The sequence below is a fragment of the Antechinus flavipes genome, chromosome 6, assembly GCF_016432865.1.
Source record: "Antechinus flavipes isolate AdamAnt ecotype Samford, QLD, Australia chromosome 6, AdamAnt_v2, whole genome shotgun sequence".
Taxonomy (NCBI): domain Eukaryota; kingdom Metazoa; phylum Chordata; class Mammalia; order Dasyuromorphia; family Dasyuridae; genus Antechinus; species Antechinus flavipes.
This window is the reverse complement of record NC_067403.1, coordinates 99,595,239-99,621,248: the sequence shown is the minus strand read 5'-3', so window position 1 is coordinate 99,621,248 and position 26,010 is coordinate 99,595,239.

The following is a 26,010-nucleotide window of genomic DNA, read 5'->3' as shown; positions in this document are numbered from 1 at the left end:
TTGCTTTCATCTATGTGGCTAAGTCCTTTTTGATAAAGATGTAATCCATCTATTACTGACTAGATGATCTTTGAAAGTTGTTTTAACAGAAAAAAATTTATCATCTTTGTGATGAATCTAACTTTATCTAGACTGCTCTTCAAGTTAGAAACACCCAATCTGTCACATAAGGCCTATGCTTTAAAGAAACAAAAATGAATGGGTTAAATTATATGATTTTGCAAAGATATAATAGCTCCATCATATTTTAAATCAAAAAATCTTTTGTTTAGAGTACACAAAAAAGTCACAACAAATAGACATGATGTTTAGCCTGCAGAAGAGAAAACTTAAGTGAAGCCAAAGGAATGGACATTAATAGCAATATTCAAATATATGAAGGGATGTCCTATGAAAAAGGAGTTATCCTGCTTGTTGCCAAGACATCTTTCCTCCAATAAAAATAGGTATAAGTTGTAGAGAGACAGATTTAAGGTTAATATCATTCTTATAATTAGAGTCATTCAAAGTCTGAATGGATTGCCTTTGAATATACTTTGTGTGTTCTTCTTCACTGAAGATTTTCAAGAAGAAATTAAAAAAAAAGTTGACTTGATTTTATAAACAGAATTATAGGCCAGATATGGAATGAAGAAAGTTACCTTAAGACTTCTTTCAGCTCTTAGATCCTTTCATTCCATAGCATGTTTGTGTATGATCATGGAACTCATCTGGAAGGAGGATTAAAAAAACACCAACCATTCCAAAGAGCCTGATCCTCTCTGGAATTGCTTAGAATCTACATATTAGTAATTTATATCCTTTGTTTTTCCTTCTAGGATTGTTCTCAAGCCTGAGGCTCCTCAGTGACATATTTAAATGAATCTGAAATTATTATTTTTTAATGAAAGTAATGTATTAAGCAGGATATTCATCAGTATAAATATAACTAATTTATTTTTAAATTTCTCACTGCTAATGTCAACAATAAACAAGTGCTATTTAGGAATAACTTTACTGAGCACTTTGCTGAGCACTGTGATTAGATATATTAGTGAAAAGATAGATAGTCCCTGCTATCAAGGAACTTTAAAGTTCTCTTTAAAATTGTATTTTTTTAAAAAATATTTTAAACATTATTTTCTTTTTAAATTTAGAAATTCAGATTCTTTCCCTCACTCCCATCTTTTTGTATCCATTGAGAAGGCAAGTAATATTATATCTATTATACATGTAAAATCATGCCAAACATATTTCCATACTAGCCATACACCAATAAACAAATAAGTAAATAAAGCCCCCCAAAAGATATATAATTATACTTTAGTTTATACCCAGGATCCATCAGTTTTCTCTCTGGATGTGGATAGTATTTTTTTTTCAACATCAGTCTTTCAGAATTATCTTGGATCGTTGTATTCAACAGAGCATCCATGTTTTTCACAAGGTTTATCATTATAACCTTATTTCTATTGTATACCATGAGTTCCCAATTCTTTTCAGTTCACTTTACATTAGTTCGTAACAGATTTTTTTCTGAAAAGACTCCACTTCTCATGTCTTTTGTTTGTTTGTTTGTTTTTGGGTGAGGCAATTGGGGTTAAGTGACTTGCTCAGGATCACAAAGCTAGGAAGGGATAAGTAGGCCAGATTTGAACTCAGATCCTCCTGACTTCAGTTGTCCTCTAAGCACTGTGCCACCCAGATGCCCCTACTTCTCATTTCTTATGGCATAATACTCCATCACTATCATATGCCACAATTTGTTCAGCCATTACTCAGAAAAGGAATGTCTCGATTTTCATTTCTTTGTTACCACAAAAAGAGCTTCAATAAATATTTTTACGTAGTTTCTTTCCCTTTTTCTTTTATTAAATTGGGGTACAGAATTGATAGCAATATTACTGGATCAAAGAGAATATATAATTGTATAGCTTTTGGGACATAGTCACAGATTATTATCTAGAATGGTTGAACCAGTTCAATAACCTACTAATTATACCTATTTTCCCCTCATTTTTTTTGAGTATTTGTCATTTTTCATATGTGTGAAGTGGCACTTTAAAGTTGTTTTAATTTACATTTCCCTAAGGAATAGTGAGTTGGAGCATTTTAAAGACGATATAGATAGCTTTGATTTCTTCTTTTGATAATTTCTAATGTATATCCTTTGATCATTTATGAATTGGAGAATGACTTATTTTACAAATCTGACTCTTCCTAGATGTTTCAGAAATGAGAACTTTATCAGAGAAACTCAAGGCAAAAATTTTTATATTGCTTTATTGCTGTTGGAATCCTTACAAACTGCTAACTAATTAGAGTTGATCTAATCTTACAAGAAGATTTTGGCCAGAACCTGAAACAAGGTACTAAGTAGAACTAATTAGTACAATGCTTGTGTTTACACCTTTGTGTTCACACCTCCCTTAAAGCTCTTTGGGCCAGAGAGCACTATGGGAGAAAACCCATAATCCCATTCTCTCAGAAGATTCACATATAAGGCCAATGAGGAGAGAGAGCTATTCCAGAATACATTTTCCACTTGGCTGGCTGGTTGCAGAGGAAAGTTCAGCTAGACTGGAGAGGAGCGACTCTGGTGCAGACAGAGAGCACTTTGACAGATTTCAGCGGAATTACTCCAGAAGCCCTCTCTCCGAGGCAAGGCAGAATATATCCCACTTGGCTGGCTGGTGGCATACGAAGAGTTTTCAGAGGATAAAGCTACGAGTGAGAGTTCAGTGGACAACCAGATTCATCTTCATCTCACACCACTGTGGTAGGTGGCTGGGCTCCTGCACGCCCCGCACTGAGACCAAGCTGGTCTGAAAGACTCACCAGAAAGCTAGCTGATCCCCAAGAGAAGGAAACAAGAGATTCATTCCATCTCTGTGCTGGTTGGAGGCTGAAGAAAGCAGAGGCAGAGGCTAATGGACAGAACCTTTAGATCTGGAAATATTCGGAGGGCTCTAAGCTAAACCGGCTGTGTTTTGAGAAGAACAAGAACTCCAACATTTGAACTCACTACATATTGCCTTTGATAACTTTACTAAAATGTAGCTTCTGTGACCATGTCTTTTAATTAGGTCTATTTTTGCTTTGTTATACATAAAATAAGTGCTACCCCTGCCTTAAAAAAAAAAAAAAAAAAAAAAAAAAAAACTTCAGGTAAAGCGTAATAAATTCTGCTCCAACCTTCTATTTTAACTATTTATATCTTTCTGTTTCCAATGTGACTCATATTCTTCAACTCTGATTTTTAATCCATTTTGTTCTCTAATTTCACTTAGCATTTCCCATTCACTTCTACAATATGATTATTAACAGTATACTTCTGTCCATCCTATTTTCTTCTGTTTATCTTTCTTTTGCTATTTTTATCCTGTCTCTCCAAAAAGTATGTCTTCCTATTGACCACTGTGCCTGTTATTCTGCTCTCCCTTTTATTGTACCCCTTCCTTATATCTTATACCCTTCACCTCCTATTTCCTTATTGGATAAAATATATTTCTATATCAAACTGAGTGTTTTTATATGTGTGCATGTGTATGTACATGCATACATTATTTTGTCTTCAAATAATTCAAATGAGAATAAGTTTCAAATATTGCCTGCTTACCTTCCCCCTCATATTTCCATTTACTATGAAAGCTCTTCTTGCATACTTCATTTATGTGAGAAAATTTTCTTATTATACCTCTCTCTTCTGATTTCTCCTAACACACTCCTCTTTTTTACTCTTATGCTTTTTTGAAGACTATTCCAATACTATTGATTTATACCTATGCTCCTTGTCTGCATCTCTAGTAATGATAAAGTTCTTAGATATTATATGAATCATCTTTCCATTTATGTGTGTAAGCAGTTTAACTTTAATAAGTCCCATATAATTACTCTTCCTTGTTTATCTTTTTATGTTTGTCTTATGATCAGAAATTCTTGAAAATTTTTCTATTTCATTAAGCATCATTCATTCTCCCCCTCCACACACACACACACACACACACACACACACACACGCCCAAGGATTATTTCAGTTTTACTCAGTAGGTTATATTTGGTTGTATTCATAGTTATTTGGGCTTCCAGAATATAATATTCCAAGTCTTCTGTTCCTTTTGTGAAGAAGCGCTATATTTTTTGTGATCCTTACTATGACTTTATGATAATTTGAATTTTTTCTTGCTATATGCTTGTTATATTTTTTCCTTGATGTTGGAGCGCTGAAATTTTCCCATTATATGACTTTTTTTTTTTGAATCTCTTTCACGAATTTCTCACTGGATTCTTTCTATTTCAATTTTATCCTCTGAATTACAGTAACAGGGTAGTTTTCCTTTATGATTTCTTGGAATGTGATGTCTAAACTCTTTCTCTGATCAATTCATTTACCTTCTACTTGCCCAATTCTAATTTTTAAGCAATGTTTTTCTTTAGTGACTTTTTGTATCTTTTTTTCATTTTACCAATTCTGTTTTTTGAGGAGTTCTGTCAGTGAGATTTTTTGTGTATGTTCCAGCTTTTGAAGAAATACTTTTCTTCAGAGAATTTTGTATCCTTTTTAACATTAGACTAATTCTATTTTAAAAATATTTTCTTGATTCAGGCCAGGTCCAGTGAGATTCAGGCTAGTTCCAATGAACATGTAATGAAGAGAGCCATCTATACCCAAAGAGAAGAATATGGGAACTGAGGGTGAATAACAATATAGCATTTTCATTCTTCTTCTTGTTGTTAGCTTGCATTTTATTTTCTTTCTCATTCTTTTATCTGATTTTTCTTGTGCAGCAAGATAATTGTATACATACATATGCTTATGTTGGATTTAACATATATTATGTTTAGCATATATTGGTTTACTTGCCATCTAAGGTAGGAGTTGGGAAAAAGGAGAGGGAAATTTGGAACACGAGGTTTTGCAAAGGTCAATGTTGAAAAATTATCCATGCATATCTTTTTAAAATAATAAAACAACTTTAATAAAAAAGATATTTTCTTCAATATTTTTGTCCTCTTTTAGCTAAGCTGTTAATTTTATTTTCAATATTTTCCTCTATCAGTCTCATTTCTTTTCCAAGTTTTTCTCTGCCATTCTCATCTTTTTTTTTAAACTCTTCTAGGAATCTTTGCTGGTCTTGGGTCTGATCAGCATTTTTCTTGGAAAATTTTCTTATACCTTTTTTCAAAATTTTCTTCTTCTAAGTTTATGTCTTGGATTTCCCTACCACTGTATCAACTTTTAATAATCAAGTTCTTTTTATGTTGTTGTTGTTTTTCATATTCATTTCCTAGTTTTTTACTTTGAACTTAATATTAATTTTGGGCTCTGTTCACCTTCTGGTTGGGAGACATTTTGCTAAGATTTTGGATTTTTCATTGTAACTGTTTTCAAAGACTGTGACCAGACCACTGCTCTATTGCAGACCCAAGAACTAGGACTCTTCTTGTTCCTTGGATTGTGACTGGGGCTCATACAAGACTGCAATTGTGCCATTTTCAAATACTATTCCCTAATCTTGCATCCACTGCATTGTGATTAATATCTCCTGTGGACTTTCTAAATTGTTTTTGGCCAGAAAAATTGTCTCTCGTTTTTTTATTGACTGTCATTGCAAAATTTGATTTTGAGAGTTATTTTGGAGTTGTTTGGAGAAGAATGTTGAAAGAGTTCAGTGGGTTCTGGTTAGTACTCCACCATCTTGGCTGCATCTTGTATGAAAAGAGCTATTGGGGAACTATAAAATGTTAAGAGGGAGGTAAAAGCAGGGCACAGAGAGAAAGGTCACTGAAAAGTCCAGAGTTAGACAAAAATGAAGTATAGCTAGCTTGGGGACTTTCACAAAGTGGAATTTCTGGGAGAAACTCAGCTTTTGGAGAAAGCAGTCCCAAGGAAAAGAAAGTCCCCAGGCTTAAAACATCATAAGGATAGAGGACTCTTCCAGAGTGAGATCATAGGACCTGACATTAAAATATAAAATTTAATGAAAATAATTCAACAAGCAATTTGTTATATTGGAAAGAACAGTAGATTTCTGTGCAAATGATGTGTTCAAATCTTATCTTTACAATTTACTTCCTTTGTAACCTTAAGCATATCACTTAGTTTCTAAGTTCCTAAGTTTCCTTGTCTTTAAAAGGAAGGTATTAAATTACTAAATCAGGGATTCTTTATGTTTTTGTTGTGTCATGAACGCCTTTGGAATTTGGTGATGCCTATGGACTCATTAGAATAATGCTTTTAAAATGCATAAATTAAAACATTTAGGTTTATTTAAAACAATAATATAATTTTAATAAACATATTTATTAAAATGTTTAATGCATTTTATCATATATTTATTTTTACATTTAAATATTGTAAGGTGGTACATTATTTAGTAATGAAAATGTTTTTAAAATTAAAAAGTTCATAATACTCAAATTAAGAACCCTATAATACATTGTTTCTAAGATCCCTTCCAAAACAGAACTAGGATGAATGATGAAAATGAAAATCAAATAAGAATCAAACAAATAAAACAGGAGAAATGAGTAAGAAAAACAATGAAGTGTCTTATTTTTTTTTTTTTTTTTGAAATTCTCTTTATAGGAGACACCACAACCAAGGGTCCCTATTCTCATCCAAAGGTATATAAAGTTCTGACAAAATGCTGGAAAAACTTTTTTAAGAAAATAAATGTGGATCAGTGGAAAAGGCTAGGTTCACAAGACAGAATAGTCAACTATAGCAATCTAGTGTTTGACAAACCCAAAGCCCCTAACTTCTGGGAAAAGAATTCATTATTTGATAAAAACTGCTGGGATAATTGGAAATTAATATGGCAGAGATTAGGCATGGACCCACACTTAACACCATATACCAAGATAAGATCAAAATGGGTCTATGACCTAGGCATAAAGAACGAGATTATAAATAAATTAGAGGAACATATAATAGTTTATCTCTCAGACTTGTGGAGGAGAAAGAAATTTGTGACCAAAGATGAACTAGAGACCATTACTGATCACAAAATAGAAAATTTTGATTACATCAAATTAAAAAGCCTTTGTACAAATAAAACTAATGCAAACAAGATTAGAAGGGAAGCAACAAACTGGGAAAACATTTTCACAGTTAAAGGTTCTGATAAAGGCCTCATTTCCAAAATATATAGAGAACTGACTCAAATTTATAAGAAATCAAGCCATTCTCCAATTGATAAATGGTCAAAGGATATGAACAGACAATTTTCACAGGATGAAATTGAAACTATTACCACTCATATGAAAGAGTGTTCCAAATCATTATTGATCAGAGAAATGCAAATTAAGACAACTCTGAGATACCACTACACACCTGTCAGATTGGCTAAGATGACAGGAAAAAATAATGATGAATGTTGGAGGGGATGCGGGAAAACTGGGACACTAATGCATTGTTGGTGGAGTTGTGAACGAATCCAACCATTCTGGAGAGCAATCTGGAATTATGCCCAAAAAATTATCAAATTGTGCATACCCTTTGATCCAGCAGTGTTTCTATTGGGCTTATATCCCAAAGAAATACTAAAGAAGGGAAAGGGACCTGTATGTGCCAAAATGTTTGTAGCAGCCCTGTTTGTAGTGGCTAGAAACTGGAAAATGAATGGATGCCCATCAATTGGAGAATGGCTGGGTAAATTGTGGTATATGAATGTTATGGAATATTATTGTTCTGTAAGAAATGACCAGCAGGATGAATACAGAGAGGACTGGCGAGACTTACATGAACTGATGCTAAGTGAAATGAGCAGAACCAGGAGATCATTATACACTTCGACAACGATATTGTATGAGGACATATTTTGATGGAAGTGGATTTCTTTGACAAAGAGACCTGAGTTTCAATGGATAAATGACGGACAAAAGCAGCTACACCCAAAGAAAGAACACTGGGAAACGAATGTGAACTATCTGCATTTTTGTTTTTCTTCCCGGGTTATTTATACCTTCTGAATCCAATTCTCCCTATGCAACAAGAGAACTGTTCGATTCTGCAAACATATATTGTATCTAGGATATACTGCAACATATCCAACATATAAAGGACTGCTTGCCATCTAGGGGAGGGGGTGGAGGGAGGGAGGGAAAAAAAAATCGGAACAGAAACGAGTGTCAATATAAAGTAATTTTTAAATAAAAATTAAATTAAAAAAAAAGAAAATAAATGTGTTTCAAAATCTAAAAAATCCCACCCATTTTTATTGCTGGTAAGATTATCTGAATACCCTGTTCCCCTCCATCATGAGAAGTCTCCATTGTTGCTTCATACACTTATTATATTTTATTATCAACTTGTCCTTCTACTAAAAAAAAAAAAGGCAAGAAAAAGCACATAGTTGCCTTTTGTTTAAGTTTTTTTTTTCTTATCTTGAGAACTATATTAGCTTACAAGACACCATTCTGGGTATCAGGGCTACAGAGTGCTATCTCATTATTCTTCTGATTGAACCTATATCCCATGTCAACTCACAAAAATAATATTTCTTTTCTAAAAGAAGAAAGTCTGAAATTTGGACTTAGTCTTCTTAATGTATAATATAAATTCAAAGACTGACTAAGAAAGCTGGAATATATTCTCATTACAAAAGTAGAAATTCAAAATCAATTCATGCCCATTTGAATCATGGTTGTATTAAAAACAAAATAGCAGAGCAAAACCTCCTACATTACTTGGAATGATATATAGAACTTAAGCAAGGCAGAACAACTCAGAATGATCGAAGACTGTTCATGACTCATGGGGTTTTGACCATAAGGTTTCTGTAGATTTATCACCTCCAGAATAAATAGATAAGAAAGTACAAAATGTTAACATCTTGATAAACGCCGATGTGTGGTATAGAGGAAACAACAATTTACTGCTGCAAAAGAGCATTGTAACACTATTTATTACCCTTTCATAAATTCCTGAGTAAGTTGTGGTTTTATTACTGACATTCATACAGTTATATACAATCTTTCTTTACAAATAATAAATGTTACATCAAATTGCAATAGGACCCATTCAGAATGTCTCCAGACTCTATGGTGGTGATAGTTATGTCTCACCATTAAGCAATCTGTTTGGGGGAGCAATCACTTTACTTTCTTAAAGGTGATTAATACTTGAGCTGTTATGTAAGTACCTTTCAGTTTGGGGATCAGAATACTTAAGAATCTGTCAGTTCTCGCTTGCCATTGTAATTATAATGTCTAGAGAGTTGATGGTAGTGAGAAGTTCAAGACCTACTGAACCAGTATACATGCTTTTAAATTATTTTTCAAGAGATTCAGTTTGCCAGCATTATTCAAGCAAGTTACTTTATTATATGAATGCTATGCATTTTAAGATTATTATAACTTATAACTTGCTCTTGATAGATGAAGACAGGTAAGAATGACACCAAATAGACTATTAATACAGACCAAATCTTCCTTATAGGAACTGCCTTATGCTTCTTGCTTGTCACAATTTTCAATTTTTGTTCAAGAATCATAGGCATTATGAAACATAGAATATTACTTTTTGTTTAAAGAACATAACTTTACTTTTTCTCAATGCATATCCATGTCCTCCTCCTCTTCCTTTTCCCCATTCATAATATTTATGCAACAACTTAAGTTTTGAAAAGTGTTTGAAATATTTTATCTCATTTAGTCCTCACTGGGACCTCATGAGATAGGTATTATTATTTCTTTTTCATTATTATTTTTTCATGATTTTTTTTTTATTTTTAGCAATCTTTTTTTTTTTTTTAGAAATTTCTGTTTATTTAAAATATGTTAAAAAAACAGAAAAAGAAAAGAAAAAAAAACCAGAACAGAACATTTTCATGTGCTCAGTAGAACATTGGGAAGAATTCAAAATATATAGCAATAAATTTCCAGTTCGAGAAAGGCTATAGAATATTCATGAGTGTCCATCTTGGCTTCCTTGTAAGCTGTTCTTTTGCTCTGTGTTCTGTGCTTTTTTTCTTTATTTTTCCCCTTATTATAATGATATGCTATAAGCTATATATCTTATATATTGCTATATAATATATATTATATATAACATGTGTTATATATAATATATAGCATTATTATGTTATATATAATAATATAAGCAAGCAGGTTATAAGTTAAGCATAGATATAGATATATAAATATACACATGTACATCCCCACCTCCATATATGTATATATGCAAATACATTCACACCTACCCATATATCTCTACGCACACATTTGTAGAGCTGCATATACTCAAACATATATATGCACATACATTCATACATATGTAAACATGCACAGGCTGACATTTAAAGTAGATTTCTCTCTTGACTTGGTGTTTCTTATTTAACCCATTCCCTTATGAGTAGTTTTTCAGAACTAGGAGGCTTCTTCCCCATCTAATGCATCTCTATCTACTCTTCCTCTACACCTCATTTGAATATCATATACTGTTTTTTCTTTTCCTAGACTGTTTTGCTTTTCAAAGTTAGATTGTACTCAATTCTGCCCCAAGCTTTCTTTTGAACTACCCAATTGCTGATGTCAGTCTTAAGCATATGGTATACATTTCTAATGTAAAAATACATAAACAAGTTGTCCATGTTAACTTCCTTGAAATTAATCTTTGATATGGTTCTTATATGTCAAAATTTCTCTTAAGTTCAAGTTTGTTTGAAGGAAAGTCTTGAAAATTTGCAAATTCATTGAATGTCCATTTTTTTCATTCAAATATTATGGATAATTATGCCTCAATATGATATTTTTTGGCTACAAGGCCTAATTCTGCTTATCGTTAATATATATGATTCCAGGACCTGTAGTCTTTTATTATCACTGATGATAATCCTGTACAATTATAATTGTAGTTCCCGCATATTTGAATTTTTTTTTTCTTGTTTGTAGTTAAAATTTTCTCTTTGATCTGGGGGTTTCAAAATTTGATAAAATTATTCCTATGTGTTTTCCACAAAAGATGTTTTTAAGGTGGTGATTGGTGGAATTTTTCCATTTCTACATTCCTTTCATGTTTTACCACTCTAGGACAATTTTTTGGATTATTTCTTGCACCATTGTGTTAAAGCTCTTTTTTTGGTCACAGCTTTCAAGTAGTTCAATTCTTCTTCTTCTTCTTCTTCTTCTTCTTCTTCTTCTTCTTCTTCTTCTTCTTCTTCTTCTTCTTCTCCTCCTCCTCCTCCTCCTCTCCTCCTCCTCCTCCTCCTCCTCCTCCTCCTCCTTCTCCTTCTCCTTCTCCTTCTCCTTCTCCTTCTCCTTCTCCTTCTCCTTCTCCTTCTCCTTCTCCTTCTCCTTCTCCTTCCATTCTAGTAGTGGAGTGAGGGGATTGTACCTCTAGTTTCTCTTCAACTGTCCCTTCTGATCAGGAACTGCAAACCAAGAACTTTCTCCTCCAGCAGGTGCCCATAGCCATTATTCTTTGGGCTAGAAGAGGCTTTTATTACTTCAGTATCCTCCTCTGAAAGTGCCCTCTCTTCTATTTCTCCACTCAGTGGTGTGCTGGTTCTTTCTGTCCCCATATGTCTCTGCAGCATAGCTGGAATTCTCAGTCAGTAGAAGGTTCACTCAGTCTTCCCAGACTCAGACTCCACACTCTGCCTGCTGTCCAGCAGGTAAAAATTTCTATGGTTCTGCTTATAATCCAGTCAAACATAGCTGGTCCCTGGGATCCCCCCTTAGTGTTTTTGAGGAGCTAGCCATAGAGGTTTGTCTATTTTATTGTTTTTTTTTCATAGAACCAACTCTTAATTTTATTAATTAATTCAATAGTTTTTTTTTTTTTTACTTTCAATTTTATTGATTTCTCCTTTTATTTTTAGAATTTCAAGTTTAGCATTTGACTGGGGGTTTTTAATTTGTTCCTTTTCTAGCATTTTTAGTTGCAAGCCCAATTCATTGAGCTTCTCTTTCTCTATTTTATGCAAATAGGCCTCTAGAGCTATGAAATTTCCCCTTATTACCGCTTTGGCTGTATCCCATACATTTTGGTATGATGTCTCATTATTATCGTTTTCTTGGATGAAATTATTAATTATGTCTATGATTTGCTGTTTCACCCAATCATTCTTTAGTATAAGATTATTTAGTTTCCAATTATTTTTTGGTCTACTTTCCCCTGGCTTTTTGTTGAATGTAATTTTCATTGTATCGTGGTCTGAAAAGGATGCATTTACTATTTCTGCCTTACTGCATTTGAATTTGAGGTTTTTATGTCCTAATATATGGTCAATTTTTGTATAGGTTCCATGAACTGCTGAAAAGAAAGTGTACTCCTTTCTGTCTCCATTACATTTTCTCCAGAAACTTGGATGATTTCTTGAAAGATATTGTCTAGGCACTTTTTTTCATTAAGTTTTCAAATAATCCAATAATTCTTAGATTGTCTCTTCTAGATCTATTTTCCAGGTCAATTGTGTTTCCAATGCGTATTTTATATTTTCTTCTTCTTCTTCTTCTTTTTTTTTTTAGTTTTGTTTGATTGATTTTTGATGTTTCATTGAGTCATTCATTTCCATTTGTTCAATTCTAATTTTCAGTGGATTATTTTCTTCAAATAGTTTTTTTTTAACCTTCTTTTACATTTGGCCAATTGAACTTTTAAATGATTTGTTTAGTTCATTGGATTTTTTTTTCCATTTCACCAATTCTAATTTTTATGGAATCCGTTCTCTTTGTCTTTTTCATTAATTCTGTTTTTCAGGGAGTTGTTTTCTTTTTCCATGTCACCAAATCCATTTTTAATGTGTATTCTGCCTTTAATTTCTATATTTCCTTTTCCAAGCTCTCTTGCAAAGATCTCATTTCCTTTCCCCATTTTTCTTCTAACTCTTTTAATATCCTTTTTAAATTCTCCCAAGAGATCCTTGTGAGATGGGAATCAACTCATATCATTCTTTAGGGCTTCATTTGGAGATACTTTGCCTTTAGTATCCTCAGGGTTGAGGTCTGTTCTTCCCTGCCTCCATAATAGCTAGCAATATTTAGAGCTCTTCTTGTTTTTTTGGTTTTTTTTTTTTGGGGGGGGGTGTTTTGCTCATTTTTAAGATTGAAATCTACTCTTAGAGCAAAAGGAAGATTGTTTCTTCTACAGATGATAGGGCTTGAAGCCCTCCTGGGGTCAGTGCTTCTGGCTTTCTTCTCAAGCTGAATGAGTGTGGCTTAGTCCTATTTGTTATGCTGGTGTTTAGGGGCTCACTATTTGCCTTATGTAGTTGCATTGGGGGTCTCACAGCTAGTCTGATGATTCACTGGCTTCAAAACTGGGACAAAGTTGCCAATACAACTTTTATATGTTGGTTAAAAGCCTCCCACTAGATTCCCAAGTTCATGGAGACCTCTTTGCCCAGGTATCCTTCACTGTGCCTGTGCTAGGCCAGTTCTCCCTGTCTGACTGAGATGGGCCTTTTCTGAAGTTCTTCCAAAATATCATTTTGCTGGAAATTTGTTACCCTCTAAATATTTCTGGGTTCTGTCACTCTAAAACAAGAAGCTTGATGTGAATCAGCCAGGAAGAGCTCAAAGACCTATTTTCTGCCATGTAGGCTCTGCCAAATGGAAAACTTTTTAAAGAAAGACTAAATGTGATGGAAATAATGGAATTCTGCTAACTTAAACTTATGTTTCCTTGCTTACTATTTTCTTGAACAGAGTGGTGAAATAGTTATGTCTTGTAAGAATTGCCTTATCTCAAGCAAGTCAGTGTAAAATAACAGGTGGAGAGGCAGTTTAATTAGGAAAAGGGAAGAGTTAAAAATAGTTCCAGAACAAAGAATCTGGCTCCAATTCAAACTACCAGTAGGGTTGAATAGGAGCTACCTTTAGAAGAGAGATACACTAAAGAGCTTTGTTGGAATCTGTACAAACTGCTAACTCATTAGAGTTGATAGATTATTGATCTGATCTTACAAGAAGATGTTTTGGGCCAGAACCTGAAACAAGGTACTAAGTAGAACTAATTAATACAATGCTTGTGTTTACATCTTTACTCATTGGAGTTCACAAGTATGCCAGGTTCACAAAGTTAACTTTGTAACTTTGTGAATTCACATCTCCCTTGAAGCTCTTGGGGCCAGAGAGCACTATGGGAGAAAACCCATAATCCCTCTCTCTCATATCCCACAATTCCTCCCTCTTGTATAAAGAAACAGACAGAGGCTCTCGGGGAGATTTCGGCGGAATTATGCCAGAAGCCCTCTCTCTGAGGCAAGGCAGATTCAAATTAGAGCTGGATTGAAGGCTGAAGAAAGCAGAGGCAGAAGCAAAGGACAAAACTGCAAGAGATCTTGGAACCAAGCAGAGAGATAGGCCTCTAAGCTAACTGGGCTATATTGGAGATAATAAAAGATCTGAACTTTTATCACCTGGCTGCATTTGGGATAATTATTGACCCAAACTGATACTAAAGTTGCCTCCAAGAAAACCTCCCCCGAGAAACCTATCCTCTCATCCAGAGAGAACTATTCTACTTATTTTAAAAGAAAAACAAGATCACCACAGAGCTTTGATATTCTGAGTCAACTGCCCTGGCTAAAAATTGGCCCATTCAGAGGTTCTACAATGAGTGGGAAAATTTGGGGAAAGAAATGCTTGAGGAGCTGGCTTGTAGGAGAAACTGAGCTTCTGGCATTGGGACGTAGGGAAATCTGGCCTGAACTAAAATAGGATTTGTCAGTTTAAAGGGGAGGCCTACATAATTTGCTCTGATATAGATGTTTTTATTCATTTCAATGACTCAGAGATGTAGACACACACAGACACAGAGTGGGGAAAGAAGGAAGGGAGATAGACACACACACACACACACACACACACACACACACACACAGAAAGAGAGACAGACACAGAGAGAGAGAGAGAGACAGACAGAGACAGGGAGACAGAGACAGAGACAGAGACAGAATCAGAGAAACAGAAAGAGAGAAGCCAGTAGAATTTTGTTTAGCTCACTGATAAGCTAAAGGATTGAACTTACTATAATTAGTGTAGCTCTGAAAAGACCAACATGGTGACAAAGGTGCAAAGCCTAGGGTAGTTTAGTCCCAGTAGCGAAAAGGTTCTTGACACTTTTTGTTAAGACATAGTAGAGGACTTTGAAGATCAAGTTCTCTATATTAAAAATATTTAAAGACACTGAATCCAAATAGATGGAGACCAGCACAAAAACACAGAGAACCAAAGATGAGACCAAGAAGAGTCAACTACCCCAAAAGTATTACATAAGTAGAAGTTGTAAATGGAAAATATCACCAAAGAAAATTATTTGTTAGGAATTAGAATCAGATAAGTGAAAGCTAATGACTCCATGAAACATCAAGAAACAATAAAGCAAAGTCAAAAAAAAAAAAAAAGAAAGAAAAATGATGAAAGAAAAAACCTAAATGTCCTTCAAGAAATTACCAAAGAAAACTGCCCTGTGTGGTTTGTGCATATGTGAATTGATTTGCATATATATGGGAATACATTATGTATATTTATATATATATATATATATATACATCTATACATACCTATATACATGTGTATATGTGTGTATATATATGTGTATATATATATATATATGCATAAATATCCCTGTATTTACATTCCTTCTCTTCTTCCTCCCTTCCTTCCCTCTCTCCCTCCCTCCAACCTTCCTTCCTTCCTTTCTTCCCTCCCTCCATCCTTCTTTCCTTCCTTCCTTCCTTCCTTCTTCCCTTCCTTCCTTCCTTTAAAACTAGTTTTTTTTCTATTTTACCCAATCTGGAGATAGTCTCTGGTCGTGAGTCCATTCCAACTATTGATTAAAACAGACTTTGACATGCTCCATTTTCCAACTTAGATTTGATTGCATCCCATTGGATCTTTACTCCCTTAAAAATAATTACCAACAGACTTATTTCAGGTAATTGATACAGGGCAAAACTCTTGAACTCAGACAGTTTATTAGAATTAGCTTCCTTAGGAAACTGAGGTAAAGTGACTTGCCTTGGTCTCTTACATTGTCAAATTTATTGATATGTAATTGGAGAAAATAAGTCCTAATAGCTGCTTTAATTTCCACTTCACTATTGTTGAATTTCATTTTGGAAACTGATAATTTAAATTTAAATTTTTAATTTTTTTAAAATTTAAATTGATCAATGGTTTTCCTTTTTATTTTGTTCTTCATAAAATCAGTTTCTAGTTTTATTTATTAGTTCATTTTTTCTTTCAATTTTATTAAACTCTTTATTAATTTTCAGGATTTCCATTTGTTGCATAATTGGGAATTTTTAATTTATTCTTTTTAGTTACATGTGCAATTCATTGACCTGCTCTTTCTCTATGCACATAAATTTTTTCTTAGTACTCTGGCTGCATTTCATTAATTTTGCAATGTTGTCTTGTTCTCATTATTTTAATGAAATTATTTATTATTTATATAATGTGATTTCTGACCCACTCCTTTTTAGAATTAGGTTTATTAATTCCCAATTAAATTTTAATCTATTTTTTCGTGGCTCCTTTTTGTATATAATTTCCCCCTTCATTGTAAAATCTTTTCCTTGAATGCTTCCCATTGTGTGAAACACCTTGAAAGATTATACTCAGTTTTGCAAGGAAGATTATTATTGGTGATAATCCTTGCTCCTTTGCCTCCCATAATATCATATTTCAAATCATGAACTCTTTTAACATAGACATTTCTAAGATTTGTATTATCCTGACCATGGATCCATGATATTTGAGTGATTTCTTTCTGGCTGCTTACCATATTTTCTCCTTTATCTGGGAATTCTTGAATTTGGATATAATATGTTTTTATTTTCTTTTTACATTCTCTTTTTGGTAGTGATCATTGCATTCGTCTTCTTCTTCTTCTTTTTCTGAGGCAATTGGGGTTAAGTGACTTGCCCAGGGTCATATATTCTTTCAGTCTATCTATCTGCCTGAGTGTCTGTCTGTTTTTACCAACAGGTTTTTAGATATCAGGGCAGTTTTCTTTGGTAATTTCTTGAAGGACATTTAGGTTTTTTCTTTCATCATTTTTCTTTTTTTTTTTTTGACTTTGCTTTATTGTTTCTTGATGTTTCATGGAGTCATTAACTTTCACTTATCTGATTCTAATTCCTAACAAATAATTTTCTTTGGTGATATTTTCCATTTACAACTTCTACTTATGTAATACTTTTGGGGTAGTTGACTCTTCTTGGTCTCATCTTTGGTTCTCTGTGTTTTTGTGCTAGTCTCCATCTATTTGGATTCAGTGTCTTTAAATATTTTTAATATAGAGAACTTGATCTTCAAAGTCCTCTACTATGTCTTAACAAAAAGTGTCAGGAACCTTTTTGCTACTGGGACTAAACTACCCTAGGCTTTGCACCTTTGTCATCATGTTGGTCTTTTCAGAGCTACACTAATTATAGTAAGTTCAATCCTTTAGCTTATCAGTGAGCTAAACAAAATTCTACTGGCTTATTATTTCAATCAGTTTGGTATAGAAATGTCTTTCATTTTCAATTATCCTGCTATTTGCACTGCTACTTATGCACGTTGATATGCTTGGGACTTCTATTTCAATTACTGCTTCATCCTACCTTGTAAGATTTTCAACTTTTATGATCATTCTTCCCCTTTTTCCTTCTGCTAAAACTTACACTTTCTGGCAAGTTCTTTTTCAGTGAGTTGATACATTAATATTGTAATGAAAAAATATATATTTTGGTTAATGAGATAGGCTGAGCTTTTAATAAACAGATGGGACGTTGTAAACCATTATTATTGGATAAATCCATACCAAATTTCATAAACTAAGGATTCACTGTTACCCATTATAAAATGTTTAGAGCTATGGAGATAATTCAAGCCAGATTTCTGAAATTCAGAGAAAACTTAATTTTCCTTCAGAGCTTCCTCTGGTGATGCGTATCATGTGTAAAAGCTTATATTAATGATTTTGTTGACAGCCTAAGAGCAGAATAGATTAAGGAACTACTCCACAGTACAACTCCTCACTATGCCATTTTATATTATTTGATATATCTGTTTTTTTTTTTGTAATTTAGTAAGAGAAAATATTTTTTCCATGCCTCACTAAAATGTATCAGATGACAGGAAGTTTCATTAGACTGAGGCAGGAAAATATTTGTGCTTTGTAATTTTGAATTGTCATCCAAATTCTTCCTTAGTCTCAGAGATTATTTCTTTAATATTTGAAAAAGATGTCATATTGACCTAGACAAGATATTCAGAATTACTCTCACTTCACAAATGAAGAAAATGAGAATCACAATTGTTCTTTAACTTCTCGTGATCATATAAATAGTTATTTATAGAATGGGAACCAAAATGTAGGTTTCAAAAATTTCATTGACTTTTTAAAAAACCATTATATCATATTTTAGGATTAATGTGCTTCACTGAAATTATTATGGCTTGGTATTGTCAAAAAGAAACAAAAAAAAGGTTGACTTAGTTGTAGATTAATGAGAGAAAAAGGTGTAAGTATCGCTTTGTACTGATAGAATGGAAAAAGATAACCTAGTACAGAAGCTGACATTACTTTACTTAACACAATTAGTCATTATAATGGAACTAGATCAAAACTGTTCAATATACTTTGAAAACTTCTCACTTCTTTCTATTTTACTATAATTTTTGACAAGCACTTTCTCATAGTTTCTTTGGACAGAGACCCCACATTTACTTCAAAAAGAATTCTAACCTGGTAGGAGGATGTAGGTCTTTTGAGAAAGATTATCCACCCATTACTTGAGGGTACTACTATACCCACTAAACTTACAAAAGAGGCAAAATATTAAAGAGGGCATATACTTTCTCCGCATTTAAGTTTAAACAATAGGAAGTTAGAAATGACTTTTAGGTTTGTTTTTGCATGTGACCTTTTCACTTTCTTATGGATACTATTTAAATTATATTAAATGAGTAAAAAACTAGTTTTTTTTCATCCTAAACTCCATGTTCACTGGTAGGTGAATAAAGTGCACATGACATTTTAAATGCGAGTAAAGAAAACTTTCTGATATGCTAGTTTGGCAAATAACCCATGAATCTGGGCATTCTCTCAAAATGGACTTTTCTTTAGAAAATGCTGAATAGGAGTACAATCTTCTTGCCAATAATAATTATTATCATTGATTTATACTACAATGCTAGATTCTCTTAGGGCACTGCATTTTAAAGTTCCTTATACCATAGGAAGAACTTTATTTATTAGAATTAGGGAGAAATCAAAAGGAAGTCTATCTATTGGGGGGAGATAAACAATAAGATTCAAGAAATCCAAAGCTGTTACCATGTGGCTTCCATTGACTCATTATATGACCTTAAATGAATTGCATAGTCATTTGGTCTTTCAGTAGCTGTAGAACAATGATAATAATGCCCTATTCCCATGACCAATTATAAGAATATTATTGGGATCCTGGGATTGCATCCAAATTGCCCCTGCTAGAGCCAAAAAGTATTGAATTGTATTAACTTCCAACAGTTAAAATGGAAGTAAAGGATAAAATGGAAGAGTGAAAAGATTTTAAATCAGTTGACTATAGTTCTAAAGCAAGCAAGTCAGGTAAATGTGCCCCCATGAACCTACAATAAGTGAGGCAAATTTGGGGGGCATCAGTTTATTCAGCTGAAAATGGTAGAATTAATTAGGTAACCCAAGAGGTCTTTCTTTCTGGTATTATAGAAATGATCTAGAAAAAGAGACATTTCATGCTGGAAAAAGGAATGATTATAAAAGCTACCTTAGCTTTCCATCAATGTATGCTTCCTGGAAAAAAATGTAGCTCTAAGTATTTATGTATCATTCAAATAAGCAAGGAAACAGGAAGATGAAGCAAAGTTATCAGAAAGGTTCAGGAAAAAAAAACATTGTGAATAGAATAAGTATGGAAGAGGGACAGCTAGGTGGCACAAAGATAGAACATCAGGCCTGGAATCAGAATGACCCAAATTCAAATGCAGCCTCTCATACTTAGTAGCTATGTGATCCTGAGAAAGCCACTTAACCATATTTGCCCCTAAAAACACCAACAATAACAACAAACCAAACATATGAAAAAAAAAATAATGTGGACAGACTAAGGACAGCAAATGGAATTTTCTCAATGGTGTTTCTTCTAAGGTGTTAATCTTTTAGAAGAAAATGACAAAGCAGCCATTTGAGAACAAGAGCTTTATGGGATCCTTGAGGAGAAAAGTTGTATTGAGAATTCAAAGGAAGAATTAATCTAAGAATTAAACTCATGAAAGAAATTAGTTAATTCCCACTGTGTGGTCAGAAGTGTCATAATCAATATTTTGGATTTATTGAATGCCATACTGGGACTATGACTCTTTGGATAGCAGAGAACAGTATTCAGGAAAAAGTTCACCAACAATCTCATCACTCTCCCTGCCCTCCTCTAGAGACACTAAGACTAACATATAAGAATACAGGTGAAAAAGACAGTTATTTCCTAAAATAGATATATTTTTCCAAATTTTAAATTAGAGAGAAAATGTGTGATAGATTGAAGGACCTACAATTTACACTGTCTTAAATCATATTCTGAGACTACTAACAATGACCTTGACTCTGCTTAAACCTCTTTCTTTGAAGTTTTATGAAAAAAGAAGACATTTTACATTAGCATCCTCCCCCTCAATCCCCAAATGCTGACAAGTCAGTTTAAATTTCATGTGGCAAAGTGTTCCACCTTTAAATGATATATTTTTGATGATCTCTCTGTTCTCTGAATGCCATGAAGGGTATGAGGCAATACATTCCTTGCCATGGAATGCTTTATCTCCTGCTTTTCCTCAGGGGACACCCAATTATTGCTGGCAAACAGAAGACTTATTTTAACTTCATGCTAGAAATCGATCATAAGCAGCTCTAGTGATACTAGAGTTATTTACCACAGTGTGTGGCTTGCCTGATTGATCTCATATTCATTTTTCTTGTAACCGTGCTGAAGCTCAATTGCCTCCTGTTTTGATGTTCAACAATTCATACCACTTTTGGGCTTAATGCATGCATGCAAAAAATGTTCAAGAAATCTATTCGTTCACTCAGTCATTCTATGAATATTTATTATACAGATATCTTTTTTTGTGTCTGTAAAGCACTGTGTTGGACAATTAATGGGTTAATAAATGCTAATAAGACCTGAATTTTAATTCTAATTCTTTGTGCTGACCAGCAACAAATAGTCTAATTTTCCAGAGTCTCAAAATAAGAGATTTGTACAAAATTACCTTTAAAGTTCATTTTGACATTTCTTCATCTGCTGCATCACATTTCACTGTTGTATATATTACAACTTCATAACCATGGGCAAGCCACTTACCCTTTTGGGGGTAACAACCTTTGCAATATTTATTTCACAAGATATTAGGACAATAGATTTAGGGCTCAGATAGTACAACATCCTCATTATATTTACAGATGAGAAAACTGAGAAACTTAACATAAAGTTGAGATGCTAGGTTAAGATCCCTCAGATATTAAATGTCAGAGAATGGATTGGATCACAGGTGATTGCATATTATATAACTTAAAAGTTAACTTTTATCTCATTTGCATTACTAGAGTTGTGCATATATGTGTATGTATATGTAAATATTGTTCTTACTTTATATAGATAAGTATATATATATATATATATATATATATATATATATAAGTGTGTGTGTTATATATGTATTTATACACACAAATATTTTATGTGTGTGTGTGTACACATCAATCCAGCCCCCTACACACACACACACACACACACATACTTATTTTGATTTTGCTTTTCTTTATTCTGCATTCTTTATTCTTAATTCTTTTCTCATCATTTTTCAGTCTTTTGTGTTTTGTCTTTGCTCATAATACAATAATCATTGTAGTTCATTCACAAAACTTATTTTGGTCAGCTCTTCCCCAATTCTTGGGTGTTTAATATTGTTCTAGATTATATATTATAGGCATTGTTTTTATACATGATTAATTTACTCAAGGCATCTTTATCTAACAGTACAAGATAATGTTCTTTTTTATTATAATAGTCTTTTATTTTCAAAATACACGCAAAGATAGTTTTCAACATTTACCCTTGAAAAAAACTTGTATTTCAAGTTTTTGTCCCTCTCTTTGCCCCATCCCTTCACCTAGACAGCACATAATTCAATATAGGTTTAAAGCATATTTCCACATTTATCATGCTGCAAAAGAAAAATCGCATCCAAAGGGGGAAAAAGTCCCATTCCTCTCTCTAGATGTAAGTGGCTCTCTAATCACAAGTCTATTGGAAGTGGCCTGAATAATCTCATTGTAAAAAAAAATGAGGTCCATCAGAATTGATCATCATATAAGCTTATCATTGCTTTGTACAATGTTCTCTTGGTTCTTCTCATTTCACTTAGCATCAATTCATGTAAGTCTCTCCAAGTCTTTCTGAAATAATCTTGCTGATCATTTCTTATAAAACCATAACATTCCATAATACCCATAATCATAACTTATTCAGACATTCTCCAACTGAAGGGCATCCACTCAATTTCCATTCCTTGCAACTACAAAAAGGGCTGCTGAAAATATTTTTGAACATGTGGGTCTTTCCACTTTTTTAATGTATCTTTAGGATAGAGACTCAGTAGAGACACTACTGCATAAAAGAGTATGTGCAGTCTGATAATCCTTTGGGCACAGTTCCAAGCTGCTCTCCAGAATATCTGGATCAGTTCACAACTCCACGAACAAAACATTAGTATTCCAATTTTCCCATCTAGAGATTTAAAATTTCCCCTAAGAACTGGTTTGACTGTTTATGCATTTGATTTTGAGGGTTATTTTTTTCATAATGCATGGTCAATTTTTTATTGCAAAATATTTATGCAAAAAGCATATTTCTTTCTGGTTCCATTCAATATTCTCCCAAGTCTACAATTCTATTCATTTCTGTGATTTCATGTGGCATGATTTATCTTCTTCAGATAGAGGGGAGTTGAGATGCTCCTCTAGTGTAGTTTGGCAGTCTATTTCTTATTGCAACTCTCTTAACTTTTCCTCTAGGAATTTGGATGCTATACCACTTAGTACAAATATGTTTAGTATTGATATATTAACTATTACATACATATGTATATGTATATATAATATATATATATATAATATTAACTATGTTATCCTTTAGCAAAATGTAGTTTCCTTCATTATCTCTTTTAGTTAGATCTATTTTGACTTTTGCTTGATCTGAGATCTGGATTACTATGCCTGTTTTGTTTGTTTGTTTGTTTGTTTGTTTTTGTTTTTGTTTTCACTTCAACTAAAGCATAATACATTCTCTCTAGCCTTTACCTTTACTCTGTATGTAGCTCTCTGTTTCAAATTTGTTTCTGGTAAACAACATATTGTAGAATTCTGGCTTTTAATCCAGTCTGCTATCTGCTTACATTTCATGGAAGAATTCATCCATTCTCACTCACAGTTGAAATTACTAAATCTGTATTTCTCACCATCCTATTTTCCCATTATATTTTTCTCTCTCCTTTCCCCCTTTCCCTCCTCATGAATGTTTTGCTTCTGACTACAACCTCCCTACTTGACCCTCTATTTTTTTCATCCTCTTCCCTTTCTTGTCCCCTTCCCCTTCTACTATCAGCCTCCCTCTTTCTTTTCCTCTTCCCTCTCCTACCATCATAAAGAGTATGACAAACTTCTATATTAAAGTAAATATATATAATGTTTATTCTTTGCCCAAATCTGATGAGATTAAAATTCAAACAATGTTCACCCCCCTCCCTTCTTTTCCTTAGTTGTAATAGGTCTTTTTTGCCACTTTATATGATGTTGTTTATCCCATTTTGCCTCCCCTTTTCTCTTCTTCCAGTACAATCTTTTTTTCCACCCCAATTTCTTTTGTATACTCCATAATAACTATCTACAATCAGAGCTCCTTTTTTTTACATTTTGCCCATTTTTGAATGTTGTTGTCTGCTCCTAGGGCACAAGGGAGATTATCTCAAGCTTCCTCTCCTGGGAGACAGGGATTTTACACTGCCCTGGGTCTCACCTATTACGTAGGGTTTCAGGGCGTCACTATTTGCTTTCTGTGGTTTCATTGGAGGTCTCACAACTAGTCTGCTGATCCATTGACTTCTGAACTAGGACAAAATAGCCAATACTGTTGTATTTTGATTAAGAGTCTCCCACCATATTCTCTGTGTGCGACCTCTTTGTCCTCAGCCTCCATGTGTCCTTCCCTATCTGATTGAGAGAGACCTTTCCTGAAATCCTTCCAAGATATCTTCTGTTGAAGATTTGTCACACTCCAAATATTTGTGAGTTTAGTCACTCCAACATCTATTCAATGGCTTGATCTGGTATTAATTTCGAGGGAAAGCACAAAGACTTAGGCAAAGTCCTGTCTATACTCCCTGCCATCTTGGTTCTGCCAAGATAGGGCTCTTGATCCAATATCAATTATAGCATTAGACCACATCTGAAAAGTCCTTGGATCTAGAGTGAACTTGAATACAGAGAAATTCTGTTCTGGCATAGGAAGAAAATTTGGTTAAGTTCTACAGGTCACTTATAGATGACCAAATAAGTACAGAAGGGAATCATTTAAAAGAGTGTTTGAAACAGAACATTCAAGCATAACTCCTACAGAGGGGGAAAAAAAACTGATAGGGGAGCAGAAAGCTCAGTCTCAATTTCTTCCTTTTCTCTCTTAACTGAGAAGAGGAAGGATCTTTGAAATTTACAAGGCTACAGAGAGTTTTGGACTACTTGTATCTCCTCATTGCCCTTCATTTGATTAGCTGATACTAGTGTTTGCTTGGAAGCTGAGAACAGACTAAATCATGGTTCAGTGGTTCCACAAGGAACTCAACAAAGTTTAAAAAAAAAGCAAAGCAAAACAAGGGAAAAAATTCACTACAGTGTGCCTAAATGGAACTCCGTAAGCCCTCTGCCAATGGGAGCAAAAGACATCCCACAAATAGGAGGTATGATTTACTCCTTTAATATGCTTACTTTCCAAAGTGAGTCCACTTTCCTCTACTATTCTGTAAATTATGTCATAGACTTTTAGAGAAATATTTTTTATTTATTTTTCTCGATTTTCCACCTTCAGAAATAGTTAACAATATTACTCTATAATACTCTTTACTTTCTCTAAGTATACTACTAAACACTGGTTGACTAAAATGATTCTCCATAGATAATGTTGATAGGAGAAGAATACCAAAGGAAAATTGAGACCATCAACCTTGATCCTTCAGTGTACTTTCAGAATCCTGATATGATCATGTGTTATTGTTCTAGGAAACAAGATTCATCTATGAGAATACATTTTGGCATAATGTTCTCAAAGCTTATATGGACTGTGGATAAAAGCCCAGTAGTAGGACTGCAAAGTTTACCTATAGGTATCTTTAAACTTTGTGGCATTATGTGTTGTGTGTGTGTGTGTGTGGTGTGTGTGTGTGTGTGTGTTGTGTGTGTGTGTGTGTGTGTGTGTGTGTGTGTGTGTGTGTGTGTGTGTGTTACTAGATGAACCAGCGAATAGACTGCTGGATAGTTATGATGAACTGAATATTAATTAATAGATGTGTGACTCCTGGCAAGTCACTTTGTTTGCCTTAGTTTCTTCAACTATAAAATAGTAACAGTAGCAATGTCACATAGTATAGTAATTTAAAAATGAGATATAGTTTCAAGAAATGTGATATATTCTCAAACCACTTAGCACAGTGATTGGCAGATTCTCCTCTTCATTTCAAAATTGTACATATGAATATCATGCCTTAAAATGTGAATAGTAATATCTGCCTGCTCTGTTTACTATGTTTTCTGTTAGTGAAGTGAAAGAGGACTGCAGTAAGGGAAAGAATGTCATACTAAGCAATAAATGGTGGTTTCAGTATTTCACAGACTCTATCATCTATAGTCTTTCAAAAGCTAATTACAAAATGTAACTGTCATCACATTATCTATGTAATACAAACTAGTCAAGAACAAAGTTATTTACTCCCATACACTGCTATCCAATTTGCAAATATATAACA